Genomic DNA, 5,947 nt, shown 5'->3' on the forward strand with positions numbered 1-5,947 from the left:
GTATCAAACAAGGCATGAAAAATATCCAGTGTTCAAAAAGCCATGTTGCTTGTCCATCTAGAAGTTCATGATGAATACCACTGTAAAAAGAAATGTGGCCTGGCTTAGGAAAAGTACTGTCAGCGTTTGCCATACTGTATATTTCCATACATTTACTAATTCTGTTCTAGTGTATTTTTAAAATGCCTTTGAAAACTCTAGCTTCCATTTGCAAAAACAGAAACAGAAATATCCCAAACAAACCTTCTTCTTCCATTGCTCTGACAGGATCTGTAAGTTTTATATTGCTTTTTGAGTCAGGACTAGAGAGCCAAGTCATAAGTCTTTCTGGTATAGCCATGTTTATTTTTATTATAACAACATAATGATAAATTTGAGGATGTTAGGATTTGCTTTCTAGCAGGAAACTTTCAATCCTTAAAAATCTGAGAACAGAAGACAGTCTTATAACTGCACTGGAAAGAATAATTTTAATGTTATATAGCTTTTCAAATTTTGATTTTTTTTTGCCTGTTAAAAAAAATGCTTTCAAAATACAGTTTTTATTGCATTAGAGGATTGAGTTTTTGTTTATTTCTTTTTCATAAAATCATTTGCTAGTTACATGATTTGAAACTGAAAACTATATTAAATGCTGTATGTGAAAAGGGATGAGAGATTATTAGCAGACACTGTTTAAAGGGGATCATTCGTAGCAGTTGTCTTAATTTTGACTTCCAAAACTGCTTTTGCAAATGTAAATACATAGCTTACTCCTATGTAATATATTGTGACTTCAAATTTTTCTGTTCAGTATTTTGAATATGTGATAATTGTCAAGGCTAAGTGTCTTTTAACCAAAAAATAAAATCAGTATTTTAAATTAAGTTTTGTAAAGTATTACATTTGTGAATTAAAAATTTTGAAACAGTTAGAATTCATTTAATATTGTATAGAAGATGCTATTAAAACATAGGTAGGGTACTTTTCTTAATCCGAAGTTTGTGAATTTGGCTTTGCTACCTCAATTGCAGGTGTTTGTTTGCCTTTATAAACTGTTGCAAATAAAGAAAATAGAATAAATATGTATTTTTGGAGTAACATCACTATGTAACCATTTTTACACAGATTGATGTTTGAAAACTTGCCACTTCAGGCTAATATTTTTGTGTTTTTGACTTGTTAAATTAAACATTTTTTTGCTACTGTCTAGTTCATGCAGTTTATATTGTATTTTATATATTCTTTATATTTAAAAAACTTTACCCCCATAAAGGAATGTTCTATTCATCTTTAGATGTCTATTCATTTAAAAAAAAATCAAGGGAATAGTTTAATTTCTCTCTTTTAGTTCGATACTTGTGTATAGGTAGCTTTAGCCATTGCATTCTAGTGAAGTTGACATAGTCTCATCTATTAATTGTTCAATAATGGAACAGTAGCAAATTCACTAAGCTTTCATATTAAAAGTTAAATTGTTCTCAGTGTCTTAAACATAAGGGATCTAATAAATACAGTGTGTATGTTTGGGTTTTAATTAATACATTTTATATATGAGCCATTTAGATACACAGTGTTCATTCTACACTGCAATTTGAAGTGTATGTAATTTAGCTTATGGTAATATGATCATGAAATAGGTTTGCTCTAGCGTTCTTCAGCCTATAGCCTTTAAATATTGTTTTGGTGAAATGTCAATGTTTTATTATTACTGATGTATGCAACCAGTTTTTTATGCTTTCCTTCTGGCATCAGAAAGTGGTGTCCCGGCATATTCTGTACCAGATCAACAAGGAAATCTTTGGTGGAGAAGGAAGGACATTTAATTCTTTACTTGATAATGAAGAGCCCCTTACTACTTCTGTGCTGCAATTTTTGGATAATATGCACTACAACTTGTTTTTAATATTGTTTTTAAAATGTTTATTTAAGAAGTAGAAATTTTATAATGAAGTTTTTAAGTTTGAAATAAAGTTGAAAACAAAAACATGTTGCTTTCAAAAAAAAAAAAAAAAAATACATAGCATTGGATGGATGTTGGGGGTAAGTCATCCGATCCATTCGGCTTCCTGGCTCCCACCACCGCCACCCGCCAGTGTCAGCCCACGTCAGCCCAGGGCCCCGAGGGTCCGTTGGGGAGTCTGGGCAGAGGTCGCTGTTGTCACTGCCTGCCGGTTGGTTTGCCCCGCTTTCTTCCCGGCTGCCATCATGCTGGCGGGCATCTCCCAGCTGCTGGGCTTGTTCCATTCTCTCTTTTGGAAGGAGGACATGGAGCTGTCGCTCGTGGAGCTGCAGTACGCGCACAAGATCACCTTCGTCAATGTCGTCTTTGTCAATGTCGTCTCGTGAGGTCAATTCAGTGAATATTTGATACCCACAGTGGGCTTCAACATGAGCAAAGTAACTAAAGGTAACGTCACAATAAAGATCTGGGACATAGGCGGATTCCAGAGCATGTGGGAACGGAACTGCAGAGAAACAATGCTATTGTTTACAGGATAGGTGCTGCATATCCTGAAAAGTTTGAAGCCTCTGGGTGTGAGCTACATACACTTCTAGTAAACCACGGTTATAAGGAATTCCAGTGCTAATACTTGGAAACAAGTGAGATCTTTCTAATGCCTGGGATGAGAAACAGCTAATTGAAAAAAAAAAAAAAAAAAAAAAAAAAGAATCTCTCTGCTATTCAGGATACAAAATTTGTTTTTACTCAGTTTCTTGCAAAATCTAGAAGACACTGAAGAATCTCCTGAAGACTTCCAGTCCTTCTTGGCTATAATCCTAAAATTGTTGCCCATTCCTCTGAAATACTTCCCAGACCTTTCCAGATGCAAGAAATTGACTTTTTCAGAATTCATTTCCCATGTGCAAGGCTGAATATGTATATCTCTAATCCTTCATAGAAACCGCTAGAGTTGTCATCATAAAGTCAGCCCACATGCAAAAATGCTTCTTGCAATACTTGTCTTAAACAGTTTGTTGAACTTTTTTAAAAACCACATTTTAACCATCTTAAATCAAGGAAATTGCATATTTCTGTTCTGGTCTTTCTGGGCCAGATTTTTATGTTGATTTTTAGTAAAAATCTATTTATGATGTTTAATTATAGAGTCCAGTAGCTTAACATTGATACTGACTTGAGACAGCATGAAATTTCTAGTGCCACAAATAGTATTAGGAAACCTTTAAACCTGACTCAGGTGGGTTAAAAACATGGTGTTTATCTTATCTCACAAATGCATGTGAAGTATAGGGATTTTAAAAAATGGTCTTAGGAATTTAAGAAAAAGAAAAAAGATTTGCAAAGTGGGAGTGGAGGCACCAGATCAATGTTCTTATTAGCTCTTTTCACTGGTGAGATCTTTCTTGATTGTTAAAAGTGCTTTCTGAGATTTCTTCCTCACCAGATTGCAGTTGCAGATATGGAGATATGCTGTTTTGTATTTGTCCAAAATGATTACTTCTATCTTTTACTTCTTTTCCTAGTTCACTATTTTTAGGGTTTGGAAATTTAAGATTTTCTCAAAAGCTGTCATTAATTTAGAACATTGCAGCCAATGTTACAAAACCTGTTAAGAATGTCAAAAAAAAAAAAAAAAAAGAAAAAGAAAAAGAAAAAGAAAAAAAGGAAAAAAAAAGGCATAGCATTGCTAAAATATAAAGCATTTCCTTGCACTGTTGTTTTAAATAGGAAATATGTTTGCCTCTTTATCTCGAAACATTTTAAGGAACTGATAATTTTTTTAACAGTAGTTAAAATTTGGGTTCTTGGAATTAAGAATCTAACTTCTAAAGCCTGATTACTAAAGCCCAAACCAAATATAAATCTGCCTTGATAGGACAGTATACATTTTAAATACACTTGTTAGTTTGAATTTATCATTTTACTAAATGAGGTTAGGAAAAGAGAGCTATTGTTACTGGGACCGTTCCTGGATTATATTAGGCACTGGTATAATACATGGCTTGTGTGTGTGTGTGTGTGTGTGTGTGTGTGAAAGAGAGAGAGAGAGATAATATGTCCAAAGCATTGTGCTAGATAATATGAGGTATTTAAAAAGGAAGATGATAAATTAGTTGTTATTTAAGAATATATCCAAGTAGGGCATACATTTAGTATGAATGTCATGTACTATTTCTCAACCCTAAAATGAATGAATATATGTAGCCAGAGAACCAAATATAAAAACAAATAAAAATAAATTGCAACTGATTGAAGGTGCAGTAAAGTGCTGAGCCTCTCTAAACAATTAGGGAACAATTCTCCTTCAAACATAATTAGCAAATGAAGAAGGAAACTAGACTGAAAAAAATATGCTTTAACCTAAATTTAAAATCCATTACCTAGAGAACAATAGATTTGATAATTCTTGAAACTTAGCATTTTGTCTATGAATTTTGTTCTACTTTAAGCAGACAGCCAATTTTTACAACGTCAAATAGAGTTAATAATAGTCTGAAACATGGAGAGCTAATTGTACCAAATGGTGGTGGCAGTGATAAGCTTAATACAATATGGTGTGATTATTAAACAATTTTAAACTGGCTTTAGAATTTTGTTTCCTGGCTTTTGAATAGGGCAAAAACATGCACATTTAATATTTTTAAACAAAAAGTAGAGTAGAATATATTAAATCTTCCTCATCTATTTATTTTCTAATAGCTATTGAATTTAACAACTTCTTATTTCAAGAATAATTCAGAATCAATGGAAATGTCAGGAACTTAGGACAGTGCAATTAAGTCATTGTTAACTCATCTTTAGTTTACAGGTTATTTAAAAGAAATGTGAAATTTCTTTTTATGTATTAAAGCATTATTTTTTTAACTACTTCTGTTGCTTGGTTATTTTTCATTTATAATAAAATTCCCAGTATCACTCTCTCAATATAAATAAAGCTTTTGCATTTCCTCAGAAAAGTGCAATAAAGAGCAGAAACTCAATTTCCAATTATTAATCCCAACAATGCTAAAGTGTGTCCACTTTTTGAATGTAGTTCAAAGAAAGGCATCTTCACAACACTTGTGAATTTTGAAATGTATTGCATGTGAACTTTATAATAATTTCTAAGTCAAGAAAGAGGCACTCTCATGGAGGATACCATGGGCAGTCCACTCACCTACAGTATATATTTATTGCAAAATGCCCAACACTGACAAAACATGACAGAAATTCACATCACAAACAATACTGAATGGGAGAATGGGTATACAGATTTACTTTTTATGAAGAAAAATGTGAAAGAAGGGGAGCACAACTCCGTCCTCAGTGTCCATGCAAAAGAAAGTTTTATTCTACTCATTTCTACAGGTCTTTATAGCATACAAGGTAGTCTCCTACATGACTGTTCTCAGGTACATTTTTTCTAAAGCCATGAGGTGTATTTACATATCTTTAGTCTTAAGGGACAATTTCTTTGGGGGCTAGACAGGAAACAGCAGGGGCAAAGGGCAGGAGGCAGGAGACAGGAGCACAGAAGGAGCCCAGCAAGAGCTCAGAGACTATTCCCTCATATAAATTGCAGTCCACTTTCAGATGTGCAAGGCTTTTGGCCTTTCCCTAGCTCCAGTGTCCACCTTCAGACATCTGTAGCTTTGGGGAGGCCCTGCTGTATAGTTTGTTAAGCCAGGGGGCCTTCCGTGTCTCCACAGAAAAATGTTTGGAAGTATAGAATACTTTAAAATCTGTCTGCAAATATTAGCATAATTTCTCAAAATTTTCAGGAGTTTATTTGTCCTTGTCAATTACACTGGGTTTTGAGAGGCTTGACTGCAAGCATATGCTTGATTACTCACAAATTGTGATATAATATGTGTTTATGGCTTGAAGGATTTAAAATTTTTAATTATTGTTCTTGCCACATGTATTACAATTTAAAATTTTGGAATATTATTTAAACAATCAAATATTCCTTATATCAAGATTATTAAATGTCTTCTATATTAGACAAACTAAACATTTCAAAAC

At 33.2% G+C, this 5,947-nt stretch overlaps 1 pseudogene; it reads left to right on the plus strand.

Moving 5' to 3' along the window:
• The first annotated feature begins 2,187 nt into the window (after positions 1 to 2,187).
• LOC119530278 lies at positions 2,188 to 2,856 on the plus strand (annotated as a pseudogene).
• Positions 2,857 to 5,947: the final 3,091 nt, after the last annotated feature.

The sequence above is a fragment of the Choloepus didactylus genome, chromosome 3, assembly GCF_015220235.1.
Source record: "Choloepus didactylus isolate mChoDid1 chromosome 3, mChoDid1.pri, whole genome shotgun sequence".
NCBI lineage: Eukaryota > Metazoa > Chordata > Mammalia > Pilosa > Megalonychidae > Choloepus > Choloepus didactylus.